The 14,484-nt window shown below is 36.6% G+C and overlaps 1 protein-coding gene across 1 annotated transcript in view; it reads left to right on the forward strand.

The window, feature by feature from the left end:
• Positions 1-14,484, forward strand: part of LOC134219102 (uncharacterized) — a 434,839-nt gene that overhangs the window by 63,918 nt on the left and 356,437 nt on the right. The gene's annotated exons all lie outside the window — the stretch shown is intronic.

Here is a 14,484-nt window from a genome sequence, read left to right on the forward strand (position 1 = left end):
TTTGTCTTATTTGTCTTATTTGTCTTATTTGTCTTATTTGTCTTAATTGTCTTATTTGTCTTATTTGTCTTATTTGTCTTATTTGTCTTATTTGTCTTATTTGTCTTATTTGTCTTATTTGTCTTATTTGTCTTATTTGTCTTATTTGTCTTATTTGTCTTATTTGTCTTAGTTGTCTTATTTGTCTTATTTGTCTTATTTGTCTTATTTGTCTTATTTGTCTTATTTCTCTTATTTGTCTTATTTGTCTTATTTGACTTATTTGTCTTATTTGTCTTATTTGTCTTATTTTTCTTATTTGTCTTTTTTGTCTTATTTATCTTATTTGTCTTATTTCTCTAATTTGTCTTATTTGTCTTATTTGCCTTATTTGCCTTATTTGTCTTATTTGTCTTATTTGTCTTATCTGTCTTATTTGTCGTATTTGTCTTATTTGTCTTATTTGTCTTATTTGTTCTATTTGTCTTATTTGTCTTATTTGTCTTATTTGTCTTATTTGTCTTATTTATCTTATTTGTGTTATTTGTCTTATCTGTCTTATTTGTCTTATTTGTCTTATTTGTCTTATTTGTCTTATTTGTCTTATTTGTCTTATTTGTCTTATGTGTCTTATTTGTCTTATTTGTCTTATTTGTCTTATTTGTCTTATTTGTCTTATTTGTCTTATTTGTCTTGTCTTATTTGTCTTATTTGTCTTATTTGTCTTATTTGTCGTATTTGTCTTATTTGTCTTATTTGTCTTATTTGTCTTATGTGTCTTATTTGTCTTATTTGTCTTATTTGTCTTATTTGTCTTATTTGTCTTATTTGTCTTATCTGTCTTATTTGTCTTATTTGTCTTATTTGTCTTATTTGTCTTATTTGTCTTATTTGTCTTATTTGTCTTATTTGTCTTATTTGTCTTATTTGTCTTATTTGTTCTATTTGTCTTATTTGTCTTATTTGTCTTATTTGTCTTATTTGTCTTATTTCTCTTATTTGTCTTATTTGTCTTATTTGTCTTATTTGTCTTATTTGTCTTATTTCTCTTATTTGTCTTATTTGTCTTATTTGTCTTATCTGTCTTATTTGTCATATTTGTCTTATTTGTCTTATATGACTTATTTGTCTTATTTGTCTTATTTGTCTTATTTTTCTTATTTGTCTTATTTGTCTTATGTGTCTTATTTGTCTTATTTGTCTTATTTGTCTTATTTGTCTTATTTGTCTTATTTGTCTTATTTGTCTAATTTCTCTTATTTGTCTTATTTGTCTTATTTGTCTTATTTGTCTTATTTCTCTTATTTGTCTTATTTGTCTTATTTGTCTTATTTGTCATATTTGTCTTACTTGTCTTATCTGTCTTATTTGTCTTATTTGTCTTATTTGTCTTATTTGTCTTATTTGTCTTATTTGTCTTATTTGTCTTATTTGTCTTATTTGTCTTATTTGTCTTATTTGTCTTATGTGTCTTATTTGTCTTATTTGTCTTATTTGTCTTATTTGTCTTATTTGTCTTATTTTTCTTATTTGTCTTATTTGTCTTATTTATCTTATTTGTCTTATTTCTCTAATTTGTCTTATTTGTCTTATTTGCCTTATTTGCCTTTTTTGTCTTATTTGTCTTATTTGTCTTATCTGTCTTATTTGTCGTATTTGTCTTATTTGTCTTATTTGTTCTATTTGTCTTATTTGTCTTATTTGTCTTTGTCTTATTTGTGTTATTTGTCTTATGTGTCTTATTTGTCTTATTTGTCTTATTTGTCTTATTTGTCTTATTTGTCTTATTTGTCTTATTTGTCTTATTTGTCTTATTTGTCTTATTTGTCTTATTTGTCTTATTTGTCTTATTTGTCTTATTTGCCTTATTTGTCTTATTTGTCTTATTTGTCTTATCTGTCTTATTTGTCGTATTTGTCTTATTTGTCTTATTTGTCTTATTTGTCTTATTTGTTCTATTTGTCTTATTTGTCTTATTTGTCTTATTTGTGTTATTTGTCTTATCTGTCTTATTTGTCTTATTTGTCTTATTTGTCTTATTTGTCTTATTTGTCTTATTTGTCTTATTTGTCTTATTTGTCTTATTTGTCTTATTTGTCTTATTTGTCTTATCTGTCTTATCTGTCTTATTTGTCTTATTTGTCTTATCTGTCTTATTTGTCTTATTTGTCTTATTTGTCTTATTTGTCTTATTTGTCTTATTTGTCTTATTTGTCTTATTTGTCTTATTTGTCTTATTTGTCTTAATTGTCTTATTTGTCTTATTTGTCTTATTTGTCTTATTTGTCTTATTTGTCTTATTTGTCTTATTTGTCTTATTTGTCTTATTTGTCTTATTTGTCTTATTTGTCTTATTTGTCTTATTTGTCTTAGTTGTCTTATTTGTCTTATTTGTCTTATTTGTCTTATTTGTCTTATTTGTCTTATTTCTCTTATTTGTCTTATTTGTCTTATTTGACTTATTTGTCTTATTTGTCTTATTTGTCTTATTTTTCTTATTTGTCTTTTTTGTCTTATTTATCTTATTTGTCTTATTTCTCTAATTTGTCTTATTTGTCTTATTTGCCTTATTTGCCTTATTTGTCTTATTTGTCTTATTTGTCTTATCTGTCTTATTTGTCGTATTTGTCTTATTTGTCTTATTTGTCTTATTTGTTCTATTTGTCTTATTTGTCTTATTTGTCTTATTTGTCTTATTTGTCTTATTTATCTTATTTGTGTTATTTGTCTTATCTGTCTTATTTGTCTTATTTGTCTTATTTGTCTTATTTGTCTTATTTGTCTTATTTGTCTTATTTGTCTTATGTGTCTTATTTGTCTTATTTGTCTTATTTGTCTTATTTGTCTTATTTGTCTTATTTGTCTTATTTGTCTTGTCTTATTTGTCTTATTTGTCTTATTTGTCTTATTTGTCTTATTTGTCTTATTTGTCTTATTTGTCTTATTTGTCTTATTTGTCTTATGTGTCTTATTTGTCTTATTTGTCTTATTTGTCTTATTTGTCTTATTTGTCTTATTTGTCTTATCTGTCTTATTTGTCTTATTTGTCTTATTTGTCTTATTTGTCTTATTTGTCTTATTTGTCTTATTTGTCTTATTTGTCTAATTCGTCTTTTTTGTCTTATTTGTTGTATTTGTTTTATTTGTCTTTTTCTGTCTTATTTGTCTTTTTTGTCTTATTTCTCTTATTTGTCTTTTATGTCTTAGTTGTCTAATTCGTCTTATTTGTTTTATTTGTTTTATTTGTCTTATTTGTCTTATTTGTCTTATCTGTCTTATTTGTCATATTTGTCTTATTTGTCTTATATGACTTATTTGTCTTATTTGTCTTATTTGTCTTATTTTTCTTATTTGTCTTATTTGTCTTATGTGTCTTATTTGTCTTATTTGTCTTATTTGTCTTATTTGTCTTATTTGTCTTATTTGTCTTATTTGTCTTATTTGTCTAATTTCTCTTATTTGTCTTATTTGTCTTATTTGTCTTATTTGTCTTATTTGTCTTATTTGGCTCATTTGTTTATTTGTCATATTTGTCATATTTGTCTTATTTGTCTTATCTGTCTTATTTGTCTTATTTGTCTTATTTGTCTTATTTGTCTTATTTGTCTTATTTGTCTTATTTGTCTTATTTGTCTTATTTGTCTTATTTGTCTTATTTGTCTTATTTGTCTTATGTGTCTTATTTGTCTTATTTGTCTTATTTGTCTTATTTGTCTTATTTGTCTTATTTTTCTTATTTGTCTTATTTGTCTTATTTATCTTATTTGTCTTATTTCTCTAATTTGTCTTATTTGTCTTATTTGCCTTATTTGCCTTTTTTGTCTTATTTGTCTTATTTGTCTTATCTGTCTTATTTGTCGTATTTGTCTTATTTGTCTTATTTGTCTTATTTGTTCTATTTGTCTTATTTGTCTTATTTGTCTTTGTCTTATTTGTGTTATTTGTCTTATGTGTCTTATTTGTCTTATAAGTCTTATTTGTCTTATTTGTCTTATTTGTCTTATTTGTCTTATTTGTCTTATTTGTCGTGTTTGTCTTATGTGTCTTATTTGTCTTATAAGTCTTATTAGTCGTATTAGTCTTATTAGTCTTATTTGTCTTATCTGTCTTATTTGTCGTATTTGTCTTATTTGTTTTATTTGTCGTCTTTGTCTTCTTTGTCTTCTTTGTCTTATTTGTCTTATTTGTCTTATTTGTGTTATTTGTCTTATCTGTCTTATTTGTCTTATTTGTCTTATTTGTCTTATTTGTCTTATTTGTCTTATTTGTCTTATTTGTCTTATTTGTCTTATTTGTCTTATTTGTCTTATTTGTCTTATCTGTCTTATCTGTCTTATTTGTCTTATTTGTCTTATCTGTCTTATTTGTCTTATTTGTCTTATTTGTCTTATTTGTCTTATTTGTCTTATTTGTCTTATCTGTCTTATTTGTCTTATTTGTCTTATCTGTCTTATTTGTCTTATCTGTCTTATTTGTCTTATTTGTCCTATTTGTCTTATTTGTCTTATTTGTCTTATTTGTCTTATTTTTCATATTTGTCATATCTTTCATATTTATCTTATTTGTCGTATTTATCTTATTTGTCTTATTTGTTTTATATCGAAGCCTTATTTTTCACTCGATTCGGAAATCCTAAATTTCTAAAGTCATGTGTTCTCAATTTCCTATATTTGAAATTCTATCATGCGGGATCTATTCTCAACCAACCGTTCTGCAAGCCGTGTGCAGAACGATTAGTCTTTCTAACCGAACAATTTCATGCAACGCAAAAATAAAAGTCGAACTGTGGAAACACGGTCGTTGGTATCTGCATACAAAGGATGAAATACTGGACATATTTTCGAAAAAGACGTATAAATTATTGCGATCATTATGTTACTCATATGAACTAAGTCTTATATGTATTTTCAAATGAATTTTATCTAATGTTTTCATTCCGGTGGAAATGGACTAACTATTAAAATTTCATATTGAGAGCAGTAATGTTGATTACATAAAAGAATGTTATGTTTCACGACCATATTTTGCCCAATTGAAAATATGTCAAGGTTTGCAAGAGTGTTGCATGGTTGTTGCGCTGCAATCGTGCGTGCGACAAGATCGTATAGCTGAGGGGGCAGCTGATGCTTCATTGAAGCTGATAATGTTTATCATATTCATATTCCCGGTATGAGGATTCAGCATAACTCGATCAAAAGAATAATGTAGGTCTCTGAAACATAATTTTCATTCATAATTCGTAATTTTGCAATGTCTTACTATTTGCAATGTCTGATTCCGCACCCATACTATACCTAATTATTTATTATGACCATGCAGAAAACATACAAAAGCGCAGCTTGCTAACATTATCGTAGATCTCCTCGTATACGTGGGTAGGTCGCGCCGACCGAGGGCCTTGTATCATACCGATCGTCAAAGACTGGAACGTTACGTTTATATTTCCTTCGCTTCCCTCTTTCGCGCTTCGTAACGCTTCACCATCTAATTCATGTAAAATTCGGGAAAACCAGGGAAAACTTATGAGATATTGAAATTATGCTGAAAGATTTTTATTGATTTTATTATTATACACTTCCAAATGATTTATGGAATTTTTTGCATATTTTTTATTCCTTCCCCGGAGTCACACTTCCGTATTGAAACTTTGATTGACCTGACTTGGGAAATTCGTAGTTTTTCCGGGAAAACTGAATTTATTCGCACAAGTAATGGAACAAACATATCCTTTAGACTTGTGTCAACAGTTTAGAACATAAAAATACATATGTCACCGCTTTGAATTTTGCGTAATTCGCGGGAAAAGTCGTTGGGTGGTAAAATTGTGTGCACCTTGCGGCAGTCCCCGAAGTATCCTGGAAAATCCCGGAAAAACTTTCACATTGTTTTTCACCCATTTCAAAGAATATAAAATTCCTGATGTAGTGATTGTCTCGGTGGTCGAATATTTCAATCAGTTTGGTCAAAATAGTTGTTCTAAAATCAGCGTTACGCCACTCTCCCATATAAATTGCTCATAGCGCAAACCCACGAGACGGTGGCCTTAAATGCAGGGTGCATAAATTATGTAAGTTATATATTGTGTCTGTGGAAGTGGTGTTTTCGGTGCTTTTACGAAGGTGTGGAAATCGTATATCAAAATTATTGTTTATTTGGGGACACGCATAATATAGTGTTGCAGGATAATGGAAACGACTTAACAACGTCTGCACAAGGTATGTTTGATCAATTACCTAATGATAACAATGGAAGTTTATTACATTATTCACGTCATGAAGTGAAAGTGAGCTGCGCTTTTTTTTTGGAATCTGATGTCATGTAAATTTAAAGGCTGACGTAATTTCACGACATATTTGCCGCTCCATTGATGTGCATGTTCCAAGCCATAAATTTACACGATATTTTCTAAGTGTGTGCATTGGAAATGCTATGGAAAGTAAAACTAGATGATTTTTTACAATTCAATAAAAAATAAACACGAGAGTGTCCATTATAGGAATATTTTGGGGGGTCCATAATAGGGAAGAAGAACGTCCCGAAACGGAACATAAAAATCAAATGAAATGTCGATTATAGGGAAGCAATTTCCTATAATAGACCCCCAGGGGGTCTACTATAGGGCGAATTTAGTCAGACTTTAAAATGTTAATTTCAACTAAGAACGTCGTGTATTTGAGTGTTTTATGTATGTATCATGAAGAAGAGATGCAGAATTTGGTATTGGATATCAAACAGCATTAATATGTTGAAAATTTCTACTCCTTATGACAGGAAGAGCAAAATTCCGCTACTAGGGGGTCCACTATTGGGCATTTTACCCTAATTGAAAAAGTTCTTTGGACAGGACTTTTACTTCAAGCTCAGTTTTTGAATTATATTCTTCAAATGATTACTGATGGCTAGATCCAGTTAGTCGCAAATTTTCACATATTTTGCTAAGTCTTGATCTCTTTCTTCTTACTTGTAAATTTTATGTGCTTTTTCCTAGCGAATTTTTTGATTTGGCTATTGTACCAGATTGGACTTTTTGTGTATCTTTGCCTTTTTATTTCCTTTAGTGGAATTTCTTATTAAATTATTTGTTTTAAAGTTTCGTTTAAAGTGTATGCAGCAGTTTCGATAATTCCTTCATTCCTTATAATTGACTGCCAATTAATATTATTTAATTCTAGTTTAATTTTTTATAGTTCGCTGAATGGTATTCAAAGACTTTCTCGTACTCAAAGTCGTTGGGTATTTAGTAGACGTGAATGTTGAGAGAATATTCGATTGCTGTGTGAAACGCTTCATTTTTCCACAATGGATTATTGATTCAGTCACACAGAAATCTTCATATATGTTAGTTTATAAAAAGTCTAAATAGCATTGTTGCCTGTTTTTGATATGAATAATTTGATTAAGCCCAAATTTTGAAGTTGAGTCGAAAATAAATTGCAAATTAAATGTAGGAATGTCTTCTGAATTGAAAGTAGTCGAAATAGCTAAAAGAACTCTTCCATTTGATTCTATTCCATTTCTATTGAACTCATAAACATTTCTGTCGTCTCGAAAATCATTGAAGCTGCTTCCAAAAACTTCTGCACTTTTTACGGTTGTTCCCAGCTAGTTTCAGTAGTCATAATGGCCGAAAAGGATGTGCTTAAAATATTTTTTATTATTTTCCTTCATTTTGTTGAACAAGTTGGGCTTTTCATGCGATTGAAATTTTGACAATATACCAAAACCTCAGTCACATTCTGTTTAAATTCTGAATAAGTTTTTGGCAGGCCATCGGTCAATGAAGTAGTGCAACTTTTTTCAGTCGAAGAATGCGTCCTTTCTTGCGAAAATTTATGGATGGAAAGTGGAACCTGGTTGAGCCTCCCTTAGCTGTTGCAAGCGATGTGTCCGTTCACTCGACAGATATTGACGATAAGACTGCAGGTCTGCTGCGGCTTCATCTGGCCCAATTCCATATTCGCGATGTACTTCTGTGAATATACGGTGAAGATTTTCAGGAGACGATGGTCCTTCAGATGCAAGGAGCATCTTGATGCTGGTTGGTGTCACTCCAGGCAGGCCCTTCATGTACGCAGGACACAACCGAACTACTTTCATGATGGTAGGGTCACGTAGTCTGGCGTTTAAGAATCGAACGCCACCTTCCGTAGATTGCTCATTGGCGGCCTCATTGGGTCTTGTTTGAATTGGCCGTCAGGATTTGGTGGTTGTTCTTTTTGCTGCTGTCGTTGTTGCTGCTGCCGTTGCTGTTGATTCTGCTCAGTATTAGCGTTAGTACCTTTAGTTGGATTTTTTAGTTGGATTGATGGTTTCACTCTTATTAAAGATGATGACATATTTTGCAGCAGGAGCTGAAAGAGCTGCAATTGGGTGTTCGATTGTTATTGGAGGACCGGAAACTTTTTTGCATTAGCAGCAGTTGTTTGTCATTTGGCTTGTTGTTGCTTTTACTGCGTCGTTTGAGATTCGTCTTGCTAGTGATGTTGTTTTTATATTGTTGGCATTGGCATCAGTGGTGTTGATGAAACGTTTGTTTTGTTTGTTTCTGCTGACTTCGTTCGTATTCCATTTTTTTTCCAGTCTGGACTCCACCTACATTTCATTTCCCCACCAGAGAAGCATTTCCATCCGGGTTCGTTGATATGCGTAGATCAAGTTCCTTTGACTTGAGCATCGGCACTTAGCATTTTAGCAAAAAGTTCAGTTCAGCAACGGCATTAAGCAGACCCCACACGACGGCCCGCAAGTTTGTTTGATGGGGGTCTGGTTGCAGTTGGTGTTGTGGGCGCTGGTGACTACCTCAACAAAATCCCTAATTGAACGTTGGAATCGACTATTTTTTGCAAACTTCCGTCGGATAAAGTTGCTTCATGTAACAGGACAGCAGTTCCTTGCATTTGTTATGAACAGGGAAGCAGAAATTTAGTTATATTAACCAATTTGTAAATATAAATATGCTAAAAGCTTCATTACTAGCACACAAGGCGGGTCCATTATAGGCAAAAGTAACATGTGGGAATGGAACATGTGAATCAAATGGGGGACCATAATACGTATATAAACAAACTCGACGTTGCGTATTATGGACCCGGGGGTAGCCATAATAGGCATGCTAGCTACATCATTTTAAAATGCTTGCTTTATAAGTAAAAATGAATGTTTTGGGAAGGGAGTGAGTGCTAGTAATGGACCCCTTAACGACCGAAATTTACTTCAGTTGCTCCGCTAGAGCGATCCTTTTGGTAAATTGCGGTTTTGCAGCACCAGATGACAAGCAACAGGTATCAACAACGTGCTTCGTACATTAAATTACCCGAAGTTTGCAGAAAATAGTCGATTCCAACGTGATTTACATGTTCCATTCTCACATGTTCCTTGTGCCTATTATGGACCCCCTTGTGTACTAGTAATGGACCCTTTAGTGTATCTACATTTACAAATTAGTTAGTGTAGGATCAGCATCGAATTAAATTATTAAAACAAAAAATGGACGCTGAAATAAATATATAAATCAAAACATGCACGAATAAACTGTACAAAACATGCACGAGTAAACTGTACTGTATGTGCAGCGGCGACGCTAAACGACAACAAAACGAAACGCGTTCGCCCCATCCTAGGTCGGTCGCGTTCGCATCATCCACCCTTTCAGGCCCGTCGGAATTACCCACGGCAACATTCCCCCACCCGTAAACCCTGTGGCGGCTCTCAGCAGCGCATGGTTTACTCAGAACTATTTACTAGCCTTCGGCTTGTTGTAGCTCCGCTACATACGAATGTGGTACTGAACATCCATCAACTAAATGCCATCACCATTCTGCCACTGCTTTGTCAGGCACCTTCCTTGTACAGGCTGAAGGCCTTGTCGCATGATGCATTGGACTTTCTGCGACTCCGCCGCGATCTTCTGCTCTTCGAGCTCTCCATTTCAATACGGCTCCGTTGCAATCTTTTGCTCTCCGAACAATCTCATCTTTGCTACGCTCTTACTGTTTCGGACGGGGGCCATGTACCGTCCATCCTAGTTGACATCGAACCGCTACGGGTTCTCCAGGTTCTCCTATTCTGGACTCGAGCGGAGCGATCATGTGTAAATTATCGATTCCTATTAACAACAGCGGTGCTGTTTTTCTGTAGCTAAGAATTTCCTCCTCCTCCAAGTGAGGAAAATCTGAATAATCTTTTGCATGTACCTGTTGGGAAGGGAGATACAACTTCTTCACTGTTCGAGCATCTACAAGGTCGTAGCTGTCCGATGAACCTTGGCTGCAAACCTGGATCTTGATGACTTTCGACTGTCTTTCGTTTTGATGTACTCCGTTCGTCCAGCACATTTGCAGTGGTTGAATTAGTCCATCAGCCTTCAATATTTTGGCCAGCTTGTAATGTATAAGCGTCACAGCCGAACCTTCATCGATCATAGCTAGAGTTTGCACCCGTCTGCTTCCATTTGTCAATGTGACCGGTACCATCCTAAACAGTACTGTCGAATTCAGCCGCCGATGACTATTGCATTGAACTTCCAATGGGGTATTATCATGCACAGCTCCACTATGCAATAGAGAATTGTGGAACTCTGGACACCCTTCTATCAAGCAGCGCTTCCTTATTCGACAAGGCAGATCTTCATGATCATACATTGCAGCACGGACACAAATCCAAATGCTTCACAGTTTTCCACCGATTTACTACACTTTGCTTCAAGAAAACTAAGTGACCTAGGTTTCGGCACACAGAATATTTTACATCACGGTATCGCGGTTTGTTTGAGGGCTCGGAATTCATCATAACTCTTGGACCATGTTTGTCACTTGACGACCCTTCGTTTATTGCTTGTGCGTATTCTTTCGTTCTCGGTTGCTCTCGTTTCTTGCTCTTCTCGCTTGCGTCCACCTTCTCAAAAGTTGCTTCCAGAGCCTTTCGACGAGACTTTCCATAAAAGCTCCGAATGTTTCCAAATCGACCGACCGGGCGCGTCGCTTGTATTCTACCCACTCCATAGCATAGTACGAAGGCAGCTTCTGAACTAAATTCTGCATCAGAATCGGGTTCTTCAGATGGTCAGTCAGTCCTGCTGCTTTAAGGTGTTGCGTAAACTCTTCTTCAGCGCTTCCGAACTCTATTACAGACTCCAAGCTCTCCGCATTGGGTCCTTCTAATTCTTGGATTCGGTTTGCCAGCCTTGTTGACAAGATTTCTGGATTCTTGAATCTCCTCCGCAACTTCTCAACTATCAGTGGAACGTTCTCTGGCAATAGAAGACGATTTCGAACCGTATCCAAAGCTCTGCCGGTCAAAGCCTCTTGCAGTCGCACCAAATTCTCAGCATTGGTGAAGCCACATGACTTGTTCGCCTGCTCGTACGCGCTGAAGAAAATTGGCCACTCCTCGGCGGCTCCGTTGAACTTGGGCAAATTTCTCGGAAACACCTGCCTCGACGCAATCTGTAGACGCGATGGTCCTGTCTCCGCCGCTTTCCCTTTTGTAGAGACTCTCCCCGGAGCGATATCGAACTCATCATCCAAACACTGAGCAATAACTTCCTTTTCGAACGATGGCCGGGGAAGACTGATCTCGGGTATTCCATCATGACATCTGTCCGTACCCCGCTTTACCTATGCCTTACGTGGATTCGATGGTTTCACGTTGCTCCAAAGCTTTCTCGGAAACATATCTTCCAGTTCACCTTCTGCCACATCAGCCTTTGCGCCATCCCCTAATTCCGGAAAATCGTCAGCGTCGAGCACGAAATCCCCATCGCTCCCGTCCAGATCGATGATTATCTTCAGAGCTGATCTTCTCTCTAACATCTTCTTCCGGCGGGCTTCGCTGATTCTCCTCTTCAAGTTCCTCCAGTCGGTTCCACTCTTCGAGTTCTCTGAGTTCTCTCAAAGCGCGGGTCCACGTCGACTCCGCCGACGGAACACTAACACTTTTCTTTAAGCACCCACGAACGCGACTGGTATTCTTGACCGAAACAGACTCGGCACGTTTCACGCGGTTACAATACCGTCCGATCATGTCCGACAACGCATGCAACAAATCGTAGTGATCATCCTCCGCGACGACTTCTTTTCCGCTTACGCGCTTCTTGCCTATCTCTGCCTGTCCCTGATCTCCTACTTCTGTCGAATCTTCAACTTCATCGACGTCTTCTATATCATCGTCCTGCGCTAATTCCCTACTCCTACGACTTTTGGTCAACTTCATCTTTCCCGACTTACCAATCTCCGTCTTACTACCTTCATACCGGCCAGAATGTTTGAAAAACACTGGAGAGATGGCTGTACTTCCTGAGGCACCCAACGAGGCTCTGATGGATCGATCTTCTCCCAGACAGGTCGCACAGAACCAGACAACCTCGGCGACGCTTTCATCGACGCCCACGCACTCAAAGTGGTACCATTCTCGACACTTCTCACACTGGACGCTAGCATCGAAATCCTCTCCTTCATCACAGCACGGGTATTTGTAGGACATGGTAGTAGATTTTGAGCTTATTCACCAACCCACTTGAGATCGTTTTCTTGCACCCGGAGGGTGTAACATAAGCTCAAAATTTACTTTTCTTGCACCCGGAGGGTGTAACATAAGCTGTTGTCCTCGACGACAAAACGAAACGCGTTCGCCCCATCCTAGGTCGGTCGCGTTCGCATCATCCACCCTTTCAGGCCCGTCGGAATTACCCACGGCAACACTACTACTACGTATTTCGTTCACTTTTTCGACGGACGCGTAGGCAGACAGAAGCAGCCAACAGCAAGCAACGAAGCAGTAAGCACTTACCAGTCAGGAAAACTGGTACAAGAGACGGCATTCCAGGTCCGGTGCGGCCTCGCTCTCTCTGTGGATTCAAACCCGACAGCAACGATAAGAGACGGCATTCCAGGTCCAGTGCGGCCTCGCTCTCTCTGTGGATTCAAACCCGACAGCAACGATAAGAGACGGCATTCCAGCACGCTTAAAATGACTTACATATTTTTGTGTTCCGTTCACACAAAACGGGCCTCTTCTGGAACAACTCATATTATGAGTAACTACGATGTTACACATTTTTGTGTAACCGATGGCCGATGATTTTCGGTGAGTTCATTTTACACAGCGAGAGAGCAGTCGGAAATCGAACCTAACCTCAATTGTTAATGTTAAAGTAAGCCAACTTTTCCATACTTATTCGGAGGCTTCTCCAATCGTTTCGATCAACAAAACAAAGTGCGATGATTGTATACGCACTTTTTTTTTGTTCCGCCATCAAAGCAAAATGAAAAACCTCCGAAAAAGTACGATTTCTTGCAGCACATTCTGCACACGTTCGCCATCATAGCGACCCGAAGGGACTTTGACAGTTCGAGGCAAACTCACTTACACATATCATGCACATGTGAGACAGTACACAGCGACTGCTTATGTTTCACACAAAATTTTCACTCATAGTGAGAGTTGGCCAAGGCGTCGCCGTGATGTGTGAAAGCTATTCATGCGATGTGTACTTGACTTTAAGCGTGAGGTCCGGTGCGGCCTCGCTCTCTCTGTGGATTCAAACCCGACAGCAACGATAAGAGACGGCATTCCAGGTCCGGTGTGGCCTCGCTCTCTCTAGGAATTAAAACCCGACAGCACCCTTAAGAGACGGCATTCCAGGTCCGGTGCGGCCTCGCTCTCTCTGTGGATTCAATCCTGGAAGCAACGACAAGAGACGGCATTCCAGGTAAGGTGCGGCCTCGCTCTCTCTGTGGATTCATACCCGGAAGCAACGACAAGAGACGGCATTCCAGGTCCGGTGCGGCCTCGCTCTCTCTGTGGATTCAAATCCACCTGCACCGCAAAAATGGACAGTCAACAATGGACTGTCGAGAATACGGCCGGTCGCGACAGTCAGTATAACTAAATTCCTGCTTTCCAGTTTGGTACTGTTGTCCTGTTACACAAAGCAACACCATCCGACGGAAGTCTGCAGAAAATAGTCTATTCTAGCGTTTAATTTGGGGTTTTGTTCAGGGGGTTCATTATTCGCACGGGGCCCATTACTAGCACTCACTCCCTAGTTTAATGAACGAAGCACGTTGCTGATACCTGTTGCTTGTCATTTGGTGCTACAGAGCTGCAATTTATCAAAAAGCTCGCTCTAGCGGAGCAACTGAAGTAAATTTCAGTCGTTAAGGGGTCTATTACTAGCATTCACTCGCTACTACTATTTTCTGATAATTCTCCCTCCAGAGATTTCGACTGACCGGTTCCCGCTGCATTTAATTTTGGAGTGGATATATTCGCAGACACAAATTTTACTTCATCGTGAATTTCCTGAAGTTTTGCTCCTTGGCTCGACGATGCCAGTGTTTCGGTACTTTTTGTTAAAAGAACCACGTCATTTTGTAGGCAAATCAGCCTCTCGTCAAAAAGTTGATATTTTTTTGCGACAATGCCGTAGGGCAAAAGACCCAATAGTGGAGGAACTAAGCACGTTCCACCACTGTTTCTTCGCTTACACCACATCTATATTTCATG

The sequence above is a fragment of the Armigeres subalbatus genome, chromosome 3, assembly GCF_024139115.2.
Source record: "Armigeres subalbatus isolate Guangzhou_Male chromosome 3, GZ_Asu_2, whole genome shotgun sequence".
In the NCBI taxonomy this organism is placed as follows: Eukaryota; Metazoa; Arthropoda; class Insecta; order Diptera; family Culicidae; genus Armigeres; species Armigeres subalbatus.